The following is a 23,431-nucleotide window of genomic DNA, read 5'->3' as shown; positions in this document are numbered from 1 at the left end:
TCAACACAAATTACTCCACAAATAATCCACTGTGATGCTGGGGAAGATTTGCTTCTCAGAAGAGCAGATCCTGGAGAGAAAGGGACTTAGCTAGACCCAATTGCTCTCTGGCTACCTCTGTGCCTTGCTTTGTGTACCAGGGTTACCCATTCAGGGTCACTGTGATTTCTGCTGATCTTCTAGTCAGTGACCTAAGTGAAACACTTTTACAGATTCCCTAAGATGATACTGATGGTGTGAAGTGGAAATGACAAAAGTTCTTCTCTGTGATTGGGATGAAGGTGAGAGTTTGGTTTCTATCTATGGTCAACTACTGCATCCACCAACATGGCTGGTGGGTAGTGGGAGGCCATCACTTCCTCCTCAGGGAGCACATTTATAATGGTACTGTTTTGCAGAGGAAGGTGTTAACTTGTCTCAAAAGTCTTGGAGGTTTTCTCTGGGTTTTCTCTGGCATTTCTGATGTCACTCTTGATCCACTCACCTAATGATCCTTAGCAGGCAGGTGAGATTCTGGTTTGAGGCTTGGAGGAGAGGTCTGAGCTGCAGCTCCAGATTCAGGTGAAGAGGAGAGAAAGAGAAGTGACAGGTTTCAGTTGGTGGCTTGTCAATCTGGCTGTTTGGAGGCATCACTGGTTGAGTTGTGAGTCTTGCCAGAAGTCCTAGCCTGACACAGTCTTTTAAGAAAACATCTCTGCCAATTTTAACCAAGACTGATTTTTGGAATTTTGACTTTGGGACCTTCAAGGTAATAAACTTATTTTAAGCTTTAAACAAAGTAGTCAGTGGGGCTGGGGTTTTGGTTCATTGGTAGACCACTTGTCCAGCATGTGCAGGGCACTGGGTTTGATCCTCAGAACCACATTAAAATAAATAACATAAAGCCACGTGTCCAACTACAATTTTAAAAAAGTAGTCTGTAACCTTTAGCCAATTATGTCATATTGCTAGCCTCAGTTTCTTCATCTGCAAAATGAGATCATTTCTCCTTTTCAGTTTTGTGATTATGTTGTGAATTTATGCTTTATTTTCTGATGTCTCTTCATGACATGATGCCTACTCTTTCCTTCTTGCTCTTCTATACATTTTCATGCTGGGCCAGGAGAGCAAGGCAGTAATGCTTTATTTGCTTATTCTGAAGATGTAAATTGAAATGGAGACTTATATTGCCTAAGTCTGAATCTGTGAATGGATCAATTAAAGGGGGTGCCTCCAAATGCAGAGTCCAAAGACCAGGCTAAAGTGCTGCATTCTTTCCACTATTCTGCAAAATTATAGTTTAATGGGGAAAAAATAATTGCATCTATATTTCTAGCACATTTCATGAGTGCTTTGCCTCATGGATTTACCAGGATTTTAATCTAGTTCAAATGTCTCTTGGTTTTTCAGAAGATCCTCTTAATGGCTTGAGTTAAATATGATTTTATGAGACAAAAACGTTTTGTGCATCTTCTAATATGGTGCCAGAGTGAAATAAATTGCACCTTGGGTTTGATTACTGGTAGTTTGAGTTAATGGGAAAAGGTAAGATGAAGAAAAAACACATTTCAAGGTTATGTGACTTTATTAAATTATGTTTACAGGTTTACTTGTCACAATTTTGTAACAAAATGGTTTTTCTGGCATCTGTTTTTTAGTATTTGTTACTGATTAGTGCCTGCAAATTACCTTTTATCGGAATCATGTTCTTGTGGTCATACTGTAGTCTAATAAATCAGACTTGTCACAGCTCATGTACTTTGCAGAACATTCTCCCTATTCTCTTCTCCACACCATCCAGTGTATGGCTCACAGACTGGATCTGAAAGTGTCCTTGGCTTCTTCCACTTCATTTACTTAATTTCCCACTTCCAATGTAGGTGACACCAGTGTTGGTGTGCAGTAGTTTGGACACACTTAAAAGTCATCTTTCAGCCTGGAGACAGGAGAAGCCCTGGACTAGAAGTCCACTACACAGCAACTTGGTGTTCCCTGCAGCAAGGCATTAGGAAGAGCAATTCTTTCTAGTTCATTAACAGCACTCAAGAGGGCTTCTTGTACACTCACACTGCCATGATGTACATCAACACTAGCCTTCTGAAGACAGAAATTGGCAGTGATAGAGAAAACTTACACACCTTACTCTTCGGCAAATACTTTTCCCATAAGTCCCAGAAATTGACTCTATTCATTATGTTCATCTTGCCTAACATCTGGAAATAGGAAAATTTCCTCCTAAATCTGATCAGGGGCTAGGGAAGTAGCTCAGCAGTGAGTCTGCACATAGCATGCAGAAGACCCTAACTTTGATCTCAGCACAAATAAATATTTTAAATATTTATTAAAAAGTTAATTTTAAGCAACTTCCCATTATGGTACCATCAAAAAGGAAAGAAAAGCATTATACTGGATTCCCCATCTGGCCCCAGGAAATGACTCATGGGAGTCAAAGCCAACCTCACAGGTGCTACAGACCAGGAAGTGGGTCAGATTCCACCTTCCACCTCCATCTCCCTCCCACACAGCAGATCTACTCCTGATTTCCACGAGATTCCGGTCAATAAAATGTCATGAGGCCAAGCCTATTAACAAAGAGCTTGTAGATGCCCTGGTCAGGTCCCTGTTTGTCACTAATTGTGTGCTCATTGCCAAACCCCAGCACGCCTTGGGGCTTCTCTTTTATCTACTATACAATGCAGATCACCTTTACCCAAGGTCCTTAGGAGGATGGCAGAACACATTGAGTGCAAAATCCTGCCATTGGGGACAGCACACAGTGGTCACATTGATCATCCCCTAGAGCTGCTGACCCACCATGGACAGCAGCTCCCTGAGCTGAGTGTGTGAGGGAATGGGCCAAGAGATAATGCCTGAATTCAACCTGGGTTGACCCACTCCTGAGATGTGTGACTTGGACAACTCACAAGTCATCTCTCAGTGACAGTTTCTCTTCTATTACATATGATTCTACTCATGCCAGAATCTAGGTGTGATACTCAGAAAAGGTCAGAAGTCCCAGAATAAGAAGGATCTATTTGTATCAGATTGTATCTCTGCCCTTATCCATACTTAGGGCCTGGAGAGCTTAGCTACCACATCTTGATTCATACCAGTAAGTGGCCAGCAAGACTGACATCACTGCTGGACTCACCAAGACCTGAACTGCTCTGGCCTTCTGTGCTTCAGTCACAACTTAGAAGTCACCACTGCAAGAAGATGTTACTTTTAATCTATGGCTATTGAGCAGTGATGGCTCATGAGCTGGTGGGTTAGGAGCCCTGCCTCTCCTCGTAGCACCTCTCATCAAGTGTCCCAGGAAGGTATTCAGAGGCATTTTCAAACTTTCACACACCATTTGTACCTCTAACCAACAAGTTCTCTACAATGTACCCAAATATGCTTTCTCTAGCCCAGGACAACAGGCTTCTGAGTAAGTCTCTAGCCACAAATGACAGTGGATTTAAAGGAATTCCTGATTGCACCCATCACAACCCCACTGTCAAGATGGTCTAGAAGAAAACATGCTGGTGATTCCTATCACTGCAGCCTCTCAGAACAAAGGTGTCTCTTTGAAGAATGCTACTAACATTTAAAGCCTCCTGGGTCACCTGGGCCTTGGGCAATTGGCATTGAGAAAGGAAGCTGATTCTGTTACCAGTGATCAGAGAAATGAGAAAAGTGAGTGGCTGGCACCTAGATAGCCTTCAGCCTTCATCAATGTGTAACTACTATGTCAGGGAGGGAGATCATGGGCAAAAGGGAGAAATGCCTATCTGGCAACAATTGCTAAGACTCAACCCCATAAGTTACAGCCCAAAGGTGGTCTACTGGGTAGCTCCAAGGGCACTGCCTTCTGTAGGGTCAAGGTCAAGACAGCCTGCTTGGAAGGCTGAATCTCCTGCCTGGAGAAACTCCTTTTCAATCCCAGGTACTGCAATGGTAGCCCTCAGTGAACTGGAGGGCATAGAGGTAGGATGGAAGTGAAATCCTCCAAAATCAGGGCCTTGAGCTGCCCTAGAAAACCACAACCCAGGGATATGGAGTGAGGTGAGGACCTGGGATCAGGGCTCAATGCCCTAGCTTCAGAGGTCATTCAAACTCTCTGCATCTTAGACACTAGAGGTGCTGCCATGGAGTTTGATAAAATAGCCTAAGAGGAAGGGGATCCCCCAAGGGATACAGGTGTCAAGATCTGCCCCCCATTAATAATTTTCTCCCCACCAGGAAACAGTCTGAAAAGTGGTCAGCTGCCAGGCAGGAACTTAGGAACACTTGTGATTGCAGGTGGAAAGCTGCTCACTGGTAACTCCACTTGAAGGTCTTTCTTTGTTTAAGAAACTGATCTTTAGAAAAGGCCTAGAAGAACCAGCTTCAATCAGTCAAAGTTACACAGCTCCTCTTCTAAGTTTCTTAGGGTAAACTGTGCTCACTCTAACTCATTATAATTCTAAATTCTCAGAACTCAATGAAGTACATCTGCCATACATTTGGTTTGGTACTGGGAATAGAAGCCAGGGGTGCTTAACCACTGAGCTACAGTTTGTGCTACATATATCTCAGAAAAAAGGAAAGAGAATATAATGCCATATGTATCATTGTGAGCCCTCCATAAATCAGTTTTGAACATTCTTGCTAATTTGTAGTATAAAAATAGAATGCCCAAACAGAAATGTGTATTAACTTCTATGAAGACAAAGGCTAGTATGTAAAAGGAAATTAACCAGAATATATAAGGGATCACTCCCTACATAAATGCTAAATAAAGTCATTAATCTCAATTTCTATATTATTGCAAATAAGTAAAAATTTACAAAACTGCACCAGTCCTGAGAGGACACTTTGAACAATGTTTCCCTGATAGAGATCAAGAAAGAACATTTATTAAAAATACACTAATTAAGAATTAGTGGTTAAAGATTTTTTTCAAGTGTTAAATATGCTCTTTAGTTTTTTTGTAAAGAATATATCTAAAATAAATGTAGCAATATAATTTTCTTCTCAAATATCAGAAGCAGCTTTATCACAATTGATGGCAGTGAAGACTTTCAATGATACTTGGGCCCTTGATTAATTTAAATGAGAAAAAACATTGGGCATTGAAAAAGAAACGCTACAAGTTCAATAAATCTAATCTGTTTTCCCTCAAGAGTAACATTAGTTGTTAAATCAATCCTGTAATTTTTACTTTCCAGCATAAAACATTACTCACTCTAAACAAGTGGAAGACAAGTCAACATTCATAATCTGATAGAATGGACTGATGATTCCCCACTGATGTTAATCCAGAACTACTTCTGCCCTAACTACTACAGGAGAATAGTTGCTAGTATGTTTCATGTTTTACCACAAGAAACTGAAAATAAGGTAATTTCAGGTTGAAAACAGAACTGAAATGCCTAAATACCATGATACAGTCCTATAAAGTTATAGCTTCAGAAGAAAAACCTGAAAGGTCTTTCTAAATATGACACCATTTATTGAATCAGGTTACAACTTTGTTTACAGCTCTGAAAATTATAGTTAAATAAAATAAAACAATATTAAAAATTGGCAATTTATAGAAAAATAAGGAAGTATTAATTCCAAAAATGAAGTCATATACTCAGTTCATATTTATATACACTTTACCTAAATAATTGGGCTGTTATTGTAAAAGCCAAAATTCTCACAACTAAAGAAGAGTCCTGGGCTGGAGATGTGGCTCAGTGGTAGATCCTTTGCCTTCCATGTGAAAGACCTGGGGTTTGATCCTCAGCATCACATAAAAATAAATAAATGGAATAAAATATTGTGTCCAACTACAACTAAATGATAAATATTAAAAACATAAGAGTCCTGCTCCTGATATTTGAGCTGTCAGAATTAAATGAATAGTCTTTTTACATGATTTATGTGGAGAAATATAGCACCAGTGAAGGAAACTAATAGATATATGATTAAGTGTTTTATTTATATATGATTTTTAGTTGTAGATAGACTTTTATTTTATTCATTTATTTATATGTAATACAGATCATCAAACCAGTGTTTCACACATTCTAGGCAAGAGCTCTGCTACTGAGCCACAACCCCAGCCTATGATTATGTTTTAATAACCACTAACAAAAATCTAAAAAGGAAATGGGTTTCTCTATTATCAAAGAAATAAAGCCAAAAATAGATAACAACAATAATTAGACCTGAATTATTTTCTAATGTTCTACTCATTATACAGATTCTCTGATTCTATCATAGTTTTATCAAAGGCCTGAAATATTTTCTAGCACTTGGCCAGCATCTACCCTTCTACAATAGAGGAAATGGGTATGGTAGAATTCACGTCATGAATTAAAGTCATATACCCAGGGATACCAATATTCCTCAAATATGCTACATACCTGAGAGTACTGATATTGAGCAAAAGGATAGCGTTTAAAAAAACATAGGACTTGAGTTGTGACCAAGCAATAGAGTGATCATCTAGAACTTGTGAGGTCCTGGGTTTGATCCTCAGCACCACATATAGATAAATAAGGTATTGTGTCTATCTAGAACTAAAAAAATATTTTTTTAAAAAAATGGTTAACAAGGCAAATTTTACATCATATATATTTTAACCACAATAAAACATTTAAAGTGGAAAACAAACAACTGAGGTGTGCCAGTGAGGGGGTTTTGAGTTCTCACTGACATGGGTTCTCAGTGAGGATGGCAGGTGGCCTGATTTCAATAGGTGTTTTAGGTGGTGCCACATCCTGGGATATCCAGTCTGGTGAGGTGTCCATTTGAGGATTCATTTGGGAGGGATTGGTTGGTGATGGAATGCTGTTCATAAATCCTTGCCTGAAATTTTGAATGAATGAGTGATAATGCCATTAGCTATTTTAATATTGGGTAAAAGGACAACTTGCAACTTTTATATTTTTTGTCTTTTTTTTCAGCAGAGAACTTTAGGAAGGTCAAAAATATGATAAATGTGGCCTTCTATTCTGAGAGTGTTTTAAAGTGACAGATTCCTGGAAATAAGAAATGACAACTTCCTTTGGGACATGTAAACCTCTATTTAAAATATGAATATAGTTTAGGTACCCATAGAAAAATTCAGTGATATAAATTACATGATTCACTTTTTCTTGAGTTTGCAATTTCAGCTTTGCATTGAGTTCTGTGATATATTTTGAGGATGTGTGTGTGTGTGTGTGTGTGTGTGTGTGTGTATACGTGTATGTGTGTACACGGGTGTGTGTATATAAAGTGAGGGAGGGAGTCTGACTCCATTCTTTTCTAAATGTTTATCTGTTCTCTCAGCACCCTTTGTTGAAAAGGTCCTATGCCATTGACATGCCCATGCATTCTTGGTGATGCCTTAGCACATCATAATATTGGCATACACATAAGGGTTTTCTGCCAAAACTCATTCATGATTTGTTCTTCAGGAAAAGGAGCCATAAAAGCCCCTCAGTGACAGGTTTGCTCTCTCTAGCCTTCCCAGCTCACTATAAAGTGTCCACCTCCAGGTATAGGTACAGCCTATGCTTCCAGAGGCTGGGCTCTCTCTGGGTCTCAGGCCCTGTGAACTGCACTTCCAATGAGTCCTCATGCCCATACCTCTGTGTCCATATGACAGATTAGCAGCTCTGCCTGATGACACCCTAGCTGTAACTTGACCAAGCACATGTCCATCTAGACTGGCCAGAGACCCAGGCACATTGAACGCAAAATGGACTGTTAGTCCCCTCAAGTGCATAGATCCAGGTGACTATCACACAGGTTTCTTCATAGGATGTCATTCAAAGGGGCACAGCAGCACATTCTGTTCTAATCTATCCAGGTAGCAATCAGTTATTGATTGTATGGGTAAGGCCCTTGACACTTGGACCTCAATTACTCTAGTGAGGGGAGCGGGTTGAGTCTTCTGAGTTGAATCATTTGAGGCAGGGGACACATTTGGGTTGGAACAGGAAGTGTGCAACCAATTAACTGGGCCTCTATAGGCTGAATTCCTGTGTGAACCTCCTCAAGACCCTGAGGAGGTCATTCCTCCTAGGATAGCACTTGGAACCCTCCTACCCACACACTCAGGACTCTATGAGAGCTAACTCTGTACCCTGAACCTGCTCATCACTCATTCATCTTTGTGCACAGAAATTTCTACCAGGATCCACTGCTTGGCAGAAATTCTGCTTTCTCTGCTCATATTTCCCTGCAAAATTTTCAAAGACATAGAGTGTTATTTCTATTTTTTTGTATAATTTGAGTTAGATCATCATTCAGACTTTATTTTTCTGAAACATTTTATGTATGTAAGTATGCCCACAATTGTATTTGTATTTTAACTTTTCTTCAAAATTTTACTAATAGTTTTATATGCCATAGCTCAGAGAGCATATTAGGCTTCATAACCATGAATAAGAAACACTGTTGTATTTTAAATATTATATTTCTTCAAGATGTGAATAGGTCTTAAATGTAAATATCACAGACTCATAATTACATGACAATTAATAAGCTTTTAGTTTCCATCCCCTACTTTAAGGTTAAAGAAAAACTCTTTAGACATGTTACATTTAGTGGAAAAGAAAATGGAAACAAATTACACACTTACTTGTCAGCCTCAGGACTAGAATAGCTTCAGAGCACTTATGCCTCCCATGTGGCAGGGCAGCGCTGATGAAGAGGAACAGTGAGGCTGAAAACAGCTTCCCAGGTCATACAGAACTCCATTCCTAGGATTCCAAATTCACACGCTCAGTACTGCTATTTCTGAGACTCCACTGGGTTAGGAGTATCCTCTGCAGTAGGCTTTCATGAGGTAGGGTGAGCATTACCTACACTGACAGATCCCAGACTCAAGGCTGGAGTCATCCTCAGGCCAAACCTAATTTAATGCAATATGGCAAAGTTTTAAGAAGTGAGTAGCATATCTGATTTCTACAAATTATTTTAGAAAATGTCCTTTGAGATTGTAAATAACATCACTTTAACATATTTTTGATTCAAGTCTAAATTAACTTAACAATAACTTATAACTGCATACAGTGGTTTGTATGTAACAAACAAAATGAATACATCATGTAATAAAAGAATTGTGAGAAGTATGACTAAGGAATTTCCCAATGATAAATAATTTTTGGACCAGTATTTCAGAAAATCCCACAGTGTACATAGTAATACATAGAAAATTCAAGTTGAGTGCTGAATATGTATGGATGTGGTGCACTTTTGTTTTGGTACTGGGGATTGACCTCAGGGGCATTCAACCACTTAACCACACCCCCAGGCATGTTTTGTATTTTATTTATAGAAAGAAAGTCTCACTGAGTTTCTTAGTGCCTCACTTTTGCTAAGGTTGGTTTTGAACTTGGTATCAGCCTCCCTTAGCTGCTGGGATCACAGGCACACACCACAGTGCCTGGCAATGTGGAACATTTTTTAGTGTGTTCAAGGGCATGGGCTGAATCTCCAGCCCTGTAAAGAGAGAGGGAAATTGATTTAAGTTACATATTTTGAAAACTTGGGCTAGGATTGTGGCTCAGCAGTAGAATGCTTGCCTAGCATGTGTGAGGCCCTGGGTTCTATCCTGAGCACCACATGAAAATAAATAAAATAAAGATATTGTGTCCAACTATAGCTAAAAAAAATAAAATATTTTGAAAACTCAATATCTATATGAAACATATTTCAGACTGCAAAATATTTTAGTGCAATGATCATTATAAGTTCTCATTTTGCTAGGTACAGTGGCACATGTCTGAAATTTCAGTGATTTGGGAGGCTAAAATAGGAGAATTACAAGTACAAGGGCACCTTTAGCAACTTAGGCCGTAAGCAATTTAGTCAGACCATGTCTCAAAATTAAAAACAGAAAAAAAAAGAAAAAGGGATGGAGATAAGGCTCTTTGGTAAAGGATCCTTATGGTAAAATTATCATTACAAAAAAAAATCAAGTGGATAAAGTTTAACACATATACAATCCTGCAATCCTAGTTACTTTGGAGGCTGGGGAGAGAATGGAAAGTTCAGGGCAGCCTAGGTATCATAGATCCTGTCTCAAAATAAAAAAAAAAAATAATTAGTATCGGGATGTAGCTTAGTGGTAGAATTCCCCTGGGTTTGATCCCTAATATCAATAAAATTCACGTGAGACATTTTTGTATGCCACATGAAATTAAAATACCTCAAAATGTAAGTCAAGCACAAAAAGAAATATGAACACCCTATCACAGAAAAAATTTTTCAGATACTTGATCTCTTAGATGATCTTGTACCTCTTTGAACTTCAATGATAGTGTATTTACATTTATTACAAGGGATATCAGTGCTATTAGGATACTAATAATCACTGAAAATCTAATTTGATAGGTTTAATTAGTTTTATCAAGATAAAGGAGGCTTTCTAAATTCAGGTCAGTACATTCAAGGAAAAGGTTTGGGATTGATGGTAAACTGGCATGTTCATTTTACAACAATACAACCACTTACCCTTTAAATCTTTGTTCAACTAGATATTATTATCAGGGATGGGGTTATAGCTCAGTGGTAGAGCACTTGCTCTTCACATGAGAAACACTGGGTTTGACCCACAGCACCTCATAAAAATAAATAAATTAAATAAATATATTATGTCCATCTTTAAAGAACTCATAAACAAACATACCATTGTCTTCTGAAGCTGTACATTTCTACTCATACAGCATATTGAACAGCACTGAAAATCAGACATTTATTCTTCTTTTAATGAATTAGCTGGAATGTTGGTGTATGTTGCATATCACTTTGTATACAATCACAATTAAATCCTAGGAACGTTTATCTTCCAGCAAGTAGTATTCCTAAAAAGTGAAATAAAGAATTGTTCTTATGTTGGATAGAAAACATAAGGACTGAGGATACCTGTTGCATACAATTTCTTCCTTACAGTCATCTTATATAAGTCCTCTTATATAAGTCCCTTTTATCTGAATATTATTGCTTTTATAATAAATGAATTTTCATCTCAATGTGTACTGAAAAAGTTGTGAATCTGCAGGCAAGAGGATGAATCAGGAAGAAGAAACAAGAAAAGCGATTTGAAAAGGAGCAAGAAATGAAAACGACAGTGATCCATGTTCTAGGGGCATGAAAGGTGTGTTTAGCAGAAAATGACCCAACTTCTAAACATGAAGGCTATATTCTCCTCAGCAATCAATGGCAGCTCTTGGAACTTTAGCAAATATGGTTAGGAAAACAATTTGCCTTTGTTTAGAGCTAAATTTTGTTGTTGTTGTTTTTTCTTTTTCTGAGATATTTGTAAAATTTTCTTTCTTTTTAAAAATTAATTTTTAGTCATAAGGTGTAGCTCAATGGTAGAGTGCTTGCTTGCCTTGCATATGTGAGGCCCTGGGTTTGATCCTTAGCACCACATAGAAGTAAAAAAAATAATTTTTAATTTTACTATTGATACAGGAATCCATTCTTCTTATTGCAGATTAGATCATCATCAAATATAGGTTATTCTGCATTTCCAAACTTCCTCCCTCAAATATCGCCAATTATTACCATTACTATGGTATATTGACTGTTTTATCCAACTTAAAAAATACTTTTATATTTGCATGGATATATATACATATATCCATGTATATATATCCATGCAAATATATATATATATATATATATATATATATATATATATATATATATAAAACATAATTGCGTTACTCCATTTTTCATCACACAGAGCAATAATAATTTATAATACTGTGCTTGCTTTATTCCACACCTTGTTTTTCAGCAGAAAGATTTTTGAGAGAGATTTATTATGTGAAGCAGATAGAAAACAAATGAAAATAGATAGACTTTATTCATTCTTTTTGAGTGCCCTTTAGTTCCCCTCCTAAGCATCTGCTACATATTGTCCATTCATCCTTCCCTGAAGGACCCTGGATCTTAGGGATTCTTGCTGTTATAATGTAGAGCATCCTTATTTGTCATATGCATGTGAGTCCCATGTGAATTCCACCAGAACAGACCTTTAGAATTTGAGCTGCTAGGGCCTGGGGAAGCACGGAAATGGTGGAGTTTGGCTCTATGAACTGCCCTCCATGGAGCCTGGTCAATCACACCAACAGAAGTGTGCACAAGTGCTGACCGTTGGTGGCACCTTGGATTCTCCCACAGCACCTGCCTTAACAGTGTGAGGCCTGTGCAATCCTACCTCGCTGGTGCTGGGGTAGGGGGCACCCAAGGCCTTCTTAGGTGGACTTCACTCAGTTGATTGGCTGTTCTCATTTTCCTTTTTACCTACTGAAGGCTCACACTTCTCATTTTCCATTTATTGTTATTTTTACTGTTGTAGGAATTCTTTGTGTACCATCCTCCCAGCTTAGTGCTGGATTCCTGTCCTTTGTCATGCAAGTTCAAACTTACTGATATGGTTATATTTAACTATTGATTACCTTTTATGCATTTTGCTTTTTTATGAGTCTGTTTAAAAGGTGGCCCTCCTCCATGCTTAGCAGATACACATCACATGCTTTTCCAATAAATGTAACATTTCCCTCTTTAGTTTGGGCCACTAGTTCACTGGACTGTAGATTGTGGAACAAGCACAGGCTCACCCTTCAGGAAAGCCCATCTATGGAAGCATCTGATCTTTCTCAACTATGTGAAAAGCTGGCAATCACATAGTTGGCATAAAATCATAAGCTCTGTACTTCAGTGACTTTGTAAAAGTAGCAAAAACCCCCAGCCTGCCTGTGTACTGAGACCCTGCTGGTCTTTATGCTGCTCTCTGTGACTCCTAGAAGTAGATTAATCCCAAGTAGATTAAAAGGCACACAATAACATATGTCACCTGTCTCTTTTCCATTTCCTAACAGTATATCCTTGCTAAAAATGGAGATTCACCATAACTCATTCTCCAATATCACTCTTCAACAAGAGGAATCGGGACTCCCTTGTGTGACAGCTGACTGTGGGGCAAGGGCAGAAAAGAAACAAGGTGTCCCCAGAGCCCCTGGTGGAGCCTGAAGTTGGGAAGCACTGAAAGAAAACCAAAAACACAGAGCCCTGCAAAGTGATGGAATGTGTCAAATGACACAGTAGCACCTCAAGAAATATCTGGGGAAAAAACTGGAGCAAAGGGGCAAGGTGACAGAAGGTGTGGGTCAATAATATCTAGGTCAATATCCAAGAAAAGTATCAGGAGTCATATGACATAAGCAGGTAGGTGGGGTATGTAGACAGTCCCCTCTCCTGGAAGCAATCTGAGTGACCAGCAGACAGTCCACCCTTAAGGAGGCATCTCCATCCCTTCTCCTTGCTCCTCCAGGGTGTGCCTAGCACCTACTCCAAAGTGGACAATACAGAAGGGAAAATGGTGACATAGGACCAGCAGAAGGCACTGACTGGATTGATCTACAGGCCTGGTAGAACACATGGTTAAGATGTCCTATCTCTGTGTCTGACGTCAGTCAGAGGAGGCACTAAAAGATCAGGCACATAGTCCCCACTCCCTGCTCCAGTTTCCACATATCCTGCCTGGTCACACTGCTGGCTGAACCTCTTCTGGTTCCTGGGGATGCCTTATTTATAATCATTTTTGTTTTGCTCAAATAAACTCATTTTAAGCTTGTCCAGGAGTTTTCCCTTTTAACAAGAGTCACCCATGTCCTGGAGAAACTTGACTCACGCTGCCTTAGCTGAGTGACAGAGGCTGACTGCAGCAGTGTAGTCAAGTTAATGGCAGGCAGCCTCAAAACCAGAGCATGGGAGGGGCTCTGCAATATTTTGCCCCAAACACCAACAGGAGTGTGTTCAAGAGAAAACCATCAGGCAAATCCCAGACAAGGTACAGTCTACAACATGCCTGATCAGCATTCCTCAAAACCATCCAGGTCATCCAAAACAAGGAAAGTCTAGGACACAGTGGAGCCATCCTATAATCCACGCTGGAGATCAGGCAGGAGGGTCACAAGTTCATTGCCAGCCTCAGCAACTTGGCAAGATCCTGTCTCAAAATAAAACCAGAAAGGGCTTGGGATGTAGCTTGAAGCTAGAGCACACATGGGTTCAATCCCCAGGACCAAACCAAACAAAAAACTAAAAAAACACAAAAACTGAGAGACTGCCACAGTCCCAAAGAGCATAAGGAGGCATGGTGGATCCTGTAGGGGTTCCGGGACACAGAAGGACCTAAGGTAAGCAAGGATGCCTGGATTAATCAGGCACCTAACTGGATACTAATGCTTCCACATGGGTTCAGCATTGTGAAAAATGTACCCACTCATGTATAATGGAAACCTGGTGTTAGGAAGATGGGAACTCTCTGCACTGTGTGCAGATACTATATATATAGTAACAAAGCTTCCATAAGAAAAACAAAAAGGTGCAGGACTGTATCCTCATGCCACTGACAACTCAAGAGCCAGACTGGAAGCTGAATGCAAGGAGCAAAGCTGGCCCTGGGGACAGGCTGGCTCCCTGCAAGCCAGAGGTGAGGCTCCCAACAGCTTGTACAAGGGGAGACTCTCCCTGCTATACCCAAGCCTGAAGCACCAGGAGGGCTTGAAGAGGACACCCAGCCAAGATGATGCTGGTACACCAAAACCAAAAGAGACCAAAAGAGGACATCATCTGTGCTCACTTCCCCAAGATGAAGAACAGGAGAGTCACTCAAAAGACTGAAAGGTGCACAGCACTGTGTAGGTTATGCCATCCATCTGTGTCATGCCATCTTCCTTGCTGGACTCTTCTTATGCACTGACTGGAGAAAGATTCTTTAGCTTTAGTACTTAGAAACAGTTGGCTCCCAACTGTAAGACTCACCATGGTCTCAGTAACAACCCAAGAACTTCTGCAACCCTAGTCTTCTCAAGTTTAAAATGAAAGTAACATCCCCAAACCCCACCAGTGTTATGAGGTCCAGAGCAAATATCTAGGCAAAGTACTTGGAGTCTTACAAAAAGCACAATACAAATGAAAATTTCCATCAGCATGGATGGTAACTCTGACGATGCAGCCACGCACTCAACATTGGAAATTCAATATCTGATACTTATCAAAGGACCAGATGAACAGCAAGTACCATTGCCTCATTCACATTTTCCAGAACATATTCACTGAGTGTTGCTTGTTTATCAAGGGCTGTTTAAAGGGACAGATACTACATTGTACTACTGGCTTTCCCAGTTAAGGAAAAATGTTCACATGCTAATTTAAGGTCTTGATACATAACAAAGCATGATAACATCACCAATTGTGCAAGTACTCCCAGGTTTGCTAGAAATCTCTCTGCTGCTCCTCTTGGCCCATTACAGGTAGCACACCTCAGAAGAAACAGCTTTCACCAGGTTTTGCTGTGTGGCCACAGAGAGCATGGGGCAGCTCTCTATGATCTTGGCTCCTTTCCATTTGCTGGTTTCTGCAAGGATGCTGTTCTCTTTATTCTCCTGTTGAGGTCCCATTCCTTCTCTTTGTCTCATCATAAATTAAAGTATAAAACCCAGGGGAATGTCATTGTCACTGTCAATCAGTAGCACCCATTCTCCCTTAATGTGAAAACAGCAATGACAACCAGAGGAAGGAGATCTCACCATGAATAAAAGCATTAGCTGAACCAAGAGCTCCACACCCATCCTGGTCTGTTCCCTGAAGCTCTGACAAAGGCCCCACTGTGCAGTCTCACCCACAAGGTTGAAAATGTGCTGATTTAATTTTCCACTATGGAAACCAGAAACAGCTGGCTTTTAAGATTTACATTTGTAGTGAATTCAGACCCTTCTTAGCTTCTGTTCTATTACCACTTTGGGTCACAGAGCAGCACTTAACAGTTGCTTTTGTAGTTTAATCCAGAAATCAATAGCACTCCCTGTACAGAGCGATGGATTATTAAACCCTCTCCTGTGTTGTGGTGGGTATCAGTGTGTCTTTCTTAATAGGCCCTGTGGCACCTCCTGTAGGGTCACGCCTTCAGGACATCTGGTAAAGACATTTCTGACAGCTCTGCTATCAGCAATCTGTCCCAAGATCACTGCCCCAGATTGGGTACAAAAGCAGGTTGCTTTCTTCAAAATTCAGGTCAACACTGCACCTAAATTAGAAGCAAATTCAGAGTGAAGTCAACAAGGTAAATTTCACTTTAAATTCTCCCTTGGGATGCAAGCTTAACAAAGTGCACATGCACTCAGTGAAACAGGAGCTGATGCTGTCTTTCACCAACATGAGAAACAGCCAATGTTTCCATGTGTTAGCTTGCAGGAATCATGAGTGAGGACTGTGTTCTCCAAGGTGGCCATCCTCACTTGGCAAGTATTTAAATGTCCTTGTTACACAGAGACCTATGGTATTGTGATGAAGAGATTCATTCTGCGATTTCATACACAAGGGACTTCACTGGAGAAATTGCCACTTTGTGAGTTTATAGGGGTCCTTCTCATTAGGACCCTGCTCTAGAAGGACTGAGATCCTGATGCTTAGAGGCTGCATCTTGAATTTTTGCCATGCTTGGTTTGGTGGTGCTGTGGGTACACAGATACTCAGACACCACCTCTTTCTTCATGTGTTTTAAACTCTAGAAAGCAAACCCCTGGACATAAGCACTCTGCAAGACAGCCAGACACAAACTCGAGCAAAATCAGGTGTGGGGGCAGTGAGGAGGCTAGGAACTCTCCACATGGAAGCAGTGCTTGCTGAGCCCTGGGGTCATAGCTCTTGGAGGAAGGAGAGCCAGGAGACATGGACACCTGGGTAGGGCAGAAAGGGAGGACAGAGGCATTGTGGATAAGAAATGCAACCAGCAAGATCACCATTTGGGGGAGCTTTGCACATGCTGGTTCGAAATAGCAAGGGCACAGGGGAGCAAGACCCCATAAGGGAGAGGAAGACACTCACTGACCAGATGTACCCAGGTCCAAGGAAGTAGATTTTGTTCTGCAAGAAAGAAGGAACCCTGGAGGAGCTAAGCAGCAAAGCAGCAAGACCATAGCTGAGATTTTTGCAGTGGCTCCTGTGATCTGGGAAGTAAAGAGGGATTGAGCCAGCAGCCAGACAGAGATAATAAGTCCTGAAACCTTTCAAAAAGGCCAAAAAGGAGCAAGGTTCTCAGACCATCATTCAGGGTGCTAAAGCATCTGGCACTCTCAGCCAGTGGGCAGCAGGACCAGGCTGGAAAACCAGCAAAGATGCCAACATTGTGTCTCAGGAACACAGCTGGGATGGAGGTGCTCTGGCTGCAACAGTCCACTCTGTCCTCTCCAAACTCAAAGATCATGAGCTGTAGGTCAAACCCACATCACCCCTGCCCACTACACACTAAGAACCAAATGCTGAGAAGACTGACTGCTACCCTTTTTGATGAGCACTTGCTGAAGGGCCTTGCAGAGGTATCTTGTCTCATCCAGAGTCCTATCAAGAGTCACCTTGGACTTCACCATGGAGATGAAGAAACCCAGCACACAGTAGGCCAATTAGTCTCCTAAGTATGAGGATGGTCATTTAAGGACAACAACAACAACAAAACTTATTTTCACTATCAGCAGAAATCATCTTCTCTTTACATCCTGCTACAAGTCTCACATGACAATTTAAATTTAAATTAATTAAAATTAAATAAAATTTAAAATTCAGTTTCTCCATATTTTCCATAAAATCAGCCACATTTCCACAATCTGCAATCATCCCCCAGCTGGACAGTGCAGATCAAGGACCCCTCCATCACTGCCCAGTCCTCTGTAACCAAGTGTCAGCTCCTGGAGGAAATTCACTCCCAAGTTGAAAATCACTTCCCTATTCAGGTGCCGCCTGTCCTTGGAGTGGCTGGCACACCACCCAGCCACACCTCTAGCATCCAGCTGACTGTGTGCTGTGTGGGGTGCAAGCTCATCAAGTTCTGGAATGCAGAGGAAACTCAAATAGGGTTTCTTCCCCAAAGGAGTTTACAGTCTAAGAGAAAGAAGAACCATATTAATGTAATTACACAATGTTGTATTGTTGTGGTGAGCCGTTTCTGTGAACTGTGGCCACCATTACAAGATGGCGCTGGTTTCCCCTGTAGTCTGTGACAAACAACTCCTTATCAGAATGAGTTGGCACGCTGTGACTTGGCACCCTATGAGAAAAGTCCACGTGGCAGTTGTGCATTGGGGCTTTATCTGCTTTATTAAGGCTGGGGCACACGGCAGTAGTAGTAGTGGCAGTAGTAGTAGCAGTAGTAGTAGTGGCAGTAGGAGTAGCAGTAGAAGTAGTAGTAGGAGTAGCAGTAGAAGCTAAAAGACATGTCAATACAAAGGCCTGAATAAACAGCTGAAAGAAGAAAAAGTATCAAGGACCTGAATAAACTGCTGAGAGAAGATTCCCGACTTGCGTCTTCCTTGCGGGCAAGGGGTCGCGACATATTGTAACACGTACGATGAAGCACAAACCAAACAGAGAGGGCAGAGGAAGCTACTCAAGTCAGAGAAGGATGACTGCAGTATGGATTGGGACCCTGCGATAGGGGCAGCTGGAGCCAGAACTACACATCACATGTACAGCACAGCACAGCACAAGGCAGCATGGAAGGGTTGCAAAATCAGACATCGAGGTAAAAAGTAAACTGTGGAATAGTGTTTACAGCATGAGCCATCAAAATGAAAATACTGTGTGTTATTTGCCTGGCATTTATGGATGCATATGTCTATTTAGAAGGCTTTAGTTTTTAAATTGAACTACACATAATGCTAATTAGAACCTATTAGTGTGTTCATTAACACTTAGAATATTGTATTTCTCAAAACAAAAGAAAGAAGTAAAGGAACATACAGAAATGGAAGAAAAAAGGATCAGTTTTATGATGCAAAAATGGAATGAGGCCTGCTCAGGTAAAGAAGGAGGAAGTGGATCTGAAGGGTGGGAGGATCAAAAAGAAGAAAGGCAACAGAATAAAATGGACACTAGTATTGCTATATGTATATACGTGGCTGTATAACCAATGTGATACTGCAACCTGTACATTTGGAAAAATGAGAAATTATACCCCATTTGATTCAAATGTGTGATATGTCAAGATCATTGTATTGTCATGAGCAATTAATAAAAAAAAGAAAAAGAAGAAGGGCAGAACTGAAGACAACATTTTCCCAACAACAACAACAAAAAATGGCATTAGAAAAGCTTCCCCAGGTCATTAACCATCAAAGACATGCAAATCACCCCAGAAGAGATAACACCTCCTGCCTCTTAGGATGGCTTCTATCAGAGGGCAGAGAGAAGGCAACCCTGCCTCTGTAGCTGGTGGGGATCAGGGCAAATGACATGAGAGTCTCAAAATATCAAACAGAACTACCAGATGACCCAGCAAGATCCCGTCCAGGCTCTTATCCACAGGTTACACATCCACTTTTTTACATACTGCCATACTAGTGTCTGTTGTATTCTGCTGCCCTTCCTATCCTCTACTATCCCTCCTCCCCTCCCCTCCCCTCCCCTCTCATCTTCTCTCTCTACCCCATCTACTGTAATTTATTTCTCTCTCTTGTTTTTCCCCCTTTCTGCTCACTTCCTCTCTTATATGTAATTTTGTATAACAATAAGGGTCTCCTTCCTTTACCATGCAATTTCCCTTCTCTCTCTCTTTCCCTCCTCTGTCTTGTCCCTGTTTAATGGTGATCTTCTTCTCATGCTCTTCCTCCCTATTCTGTTCTTAGTTGCTCTCCTTATATCAAACATAGCATTTGGCATTTGTGTTTTAGGGATTGGCTAGCTTCACTTAGCATAATCTGCTCTAGTGCCATCCATTTCCCTGCAAATTCCATGATTTTGTCATTTTTGAGTGCAGAGTAATACTCCATTGTGTATAAATGCCACATTTTTATGCATTCATCTATTGAAGGGCATCTAGGTTGGTTCCACAGTCTAGCTATTGTGAATTGTGCTGCTATGAACATCCTTGTAGCAGTATCCCCATAGTACACTCTTTTAAGGCCTTTAGGGAATAGTCCAAGAAGGGGAATAGCTGGGTCAAATGGTGGTTCCATTCCCAGCTTTCCCAGGAATCTCCAAACTGCTTTCCAAATTGGCCGCACCAATTTGTAGTCCCACCAGCAATGTACAAGTGTACACTTTTCCCCACATCCTCACCAGCACTTGTTGTTGTTTGACTTCATAATGGCTGTCACTCTTACTGGAGTGAGATGGTATCTTAGGGTGGTTTTAATTTGCATTTCTCTGACTACTAGTGATGGTGAGCATTTTTTCATGTACTTGTTGATTGATTGTATGTCCTCCTCTGAGAAGTGTCTGTTCAATAGGATCCATGGCTTTTTCCCAACCAACTTAGTGCAGATTATTAAACCATTACCTCCACCCCTACCTCAGTGCAGAGCATTTTATGACTTTGAAGTGAAAGACAAAAAAGCAGAAGATAATGACTGCCTTCCATTTGTTAAGGACTGATGTTCTGACTGTGATCCAAAGAGAGGATGTAAGCTGTACTAAAGGAATGTTGGCAGACAAAATAGGAAGATTTCTGATTTCCTACATTGAGTTTAACCTGGCTGCTAAGCAGCTGACAGAATGGGATAAGCCTCCCGTGCCAGGAGTTGAAGCTGAAACATGTACCTCAGCAGCAGCCCAGAGCAGCACTGCCCCAAAGCAATGGAACACCAAGAACAACACCAAAAATCAGCACTCCTTCACTTCCTTCACCATGGGAAACAAGTCCTCTCACACATCCCAGAATGCCAGTCCATGGAGATCAGCCCTCCTGTCCTCATCATCTCCAGCAGCCCTCAGCTGCCCCAAGAATCAGAGAACTGTCTAGGCTTTCCTTCAGTGCCTCTTCTCAGATTCATGTGAGTACAGCTGCATTCATTGTGACTCCATACTTAATTTTTAATAATGGATGGATTTAACAATGATTTGCAAAATTTATAAAAACTACTCTCATAAATAAATAAATGTGGACTGATTTTAGCAAACCAATGATACCAGGTATCCAGAGAAGTTTAAGTATCTATAATTTTCTAACCAGCCATTCTTAACACTGGAAGAACATCAGCCTTATTTTAAAAAAGAAAGGAAAAATAAAATCAAAGAGACTCTAGGCCATGCCCCAGAATATATAATTTGATTTTCAAGAGAAAGCAGGTTTTTGAAGTTATAAAAGGTCAAATTTTTTCTACTACATGGCTGGCTTTCCTTACAGTTTATAGGTAAAGTCTATGGATTTAGATATGGAGAAAACTTCATATAATGTTCTGCCAGCCATTAAGAAAAAGAGGGTTACAAAGTGTTCATGGTGCCTTTAAAACAATACTCATTTTGCCAGAAGTCTACTCCTCTGGCCACAAATTGTAAGTCAACCATTGAAGTTGAAAATTGAAGACAAAGCTAATTTATAATTAAGGTACCCTCAAAAGACTAGAAATTTGTTTACCAATTACATCATAACAAGTCCAGAATCCATTTATCTATCAGATAAATATTGGTTGATGAATGAAAACTAATAAGCCATTAGTTTTCAATATGCTTTCAGGAGAGCCCTAGAAATGTGACTATGCTGCATTCTTGTAGGAGGTTTCCTTCCACGTATTATTCTCTAATTTAAAGATGGCACTAGCACAAATTTCTTAAATTTTAATTAATGGTCAGTAGCCCGTGTTTGTGTATTGTGTAGGTGCCAGTTTCTGAGGTGTCAGATTGTATATATGGAAAGAAAATCCCCCTTGCTAATAAAAGGAGCTTAAACAAAGGGTAGTAAGAGCTATTTTTTCCATGAATATTTTTGGACGTGAAATATAATTAAGAATGATGATTTGACTGAAGATGGATTTTAGAAGGAGCAGTATATGAATTAGAAAAAGTCTAATGAAAAATGATAAAGATCTGACTGCTCTGAATCATTGGAAAAATGAATCCTATTTAAACTGAAGATAATACTGTGAAGAAGCCAGTTTTTATGTTAATATATATCTATAATTTCCTTCTCCCATGCACTTGACTTCAACACATTTACTGAACACATCTGCTTTATCCTGTAACCTTCCGGCTGAGTCCTGATTCCTCAAGGTTCCAGATCTGACATACCTGTAACACCCTGAGGTATGGAGGTCAACCTGAGGATCCTAAGTCCATGAAAATAAAACTCTTATTCACATTCTTCAATTAAACACAAGTCAAAAGAAAGGGATTTATAACATAGGGTAACTACTTTTGAAAAGTCAAGAGACTGTGCTATATGATTTCAATTTTAAAACATCATCTTCCTATGTTTAGGGGTTTAATTTATGGAACAATCAGGAAATCTTTATATTTAACATTAAATACCTTAATATTATAAATAACCTTAGATGAACATTTATGGGGAGTTTCAGTGAAACTTCTGAACAACTTGTCACTTTTATTGTACAGCAATGATTTGTAAAAAAATGATATGGTAAGTAATCCTAGAGTACAATTTAGGGACACAAAAAGAACTGCCAAGAAATAGGCAGAGATTATGTTTAATCAATCTTTGCAGACTAAAGTAATAAGTATTAAATTAATCAACACAGCTTAATTGAAGTTCTATGTGAAACATATTTTTTATTAGACTTGTTATTTATAGAGCTTTAAATGCTACTACGACTTGAACTCTGGGTTAAATCTACATAATGAACCACTCTTGCAACACAAAAAAGAACAAAAACTACTTTAATAGCCCTTTGTTTCCCTGGGCCTCTTCCTCTTGTACAAACTGAAGACAAAGAGGACTCCCTCCTACCTCCCCAGGGTTATACACATCATTGGCAAGATACCATGTTGAAGGCTGCTGAAATAACTAAAGCAAAATCCTGAAAAAGTAAAGGTGCAGTAGCTAAGACTGGAAATGATAAAAGAATTTTCGTTGTCTTCAAAGATACTGTTTTCAAATCTGTGCTTCTTGTGTTTTTTATTTAAATGTCACCATAATATACAGTCATGTGCCACCTCACATTCTGGTAAACCACAGACCACATATATAATAGCATGTACCACACAGCCCAGCATGCAGAAGGATATAACATGTAAGTTCCAAGATGTATGCTCAATAATGAAATTACCTAAGAAGCTTTTCTCAGAGGTATCCTTGTTGTTAAGTGCATGACTGCATATTTAAGGGTTCACTGGTTACTGGTGGTAAAGATTTACCTGAACATGTCTCTCAAACCCTTGAGCATTCCCTTCTTGGCTTTCATTTTATCTTTGTTTCTTCTCTTTTTCAGTTTTGTTCTTTTTACTATCAGTCTGGTCACCTTTCTCTTGGTTCCCATTCATTTGTCTCTGCAGAGAGTGCAAAGGCTGATCACTGGCTATGGGTATAGATTCTTTCCCTGATTGTGAACTTTATTCTGTGTCTTCTTCCACTGGATAATAAAATAAATAAAGATAAGAAATATGGTGAATCACAGCCACAAAAATAAGTAAGCAAAAATGTTTGAGAACTTTACTTTTCCACATTTTCTACAGAAGAATGGTCCTGCCTTCACCTTGGATG

This window comes from Urocitellus parryii, chromosome 2 (assembly GCF_045843805.1).
Source record: "Urocitellus parryii isolate mUroPar1 chromosome 2, mUroPar1.hap1, whole genome shotgun sequence".
NCBI lineage: Eukaryota > Metazoa > Chordata > Mammalia > Rodentia > Sciuridae > Urocitellus > Urocitellus parryii.
This window is presented reverse-complemented; position numbering follows the sequence as displayed.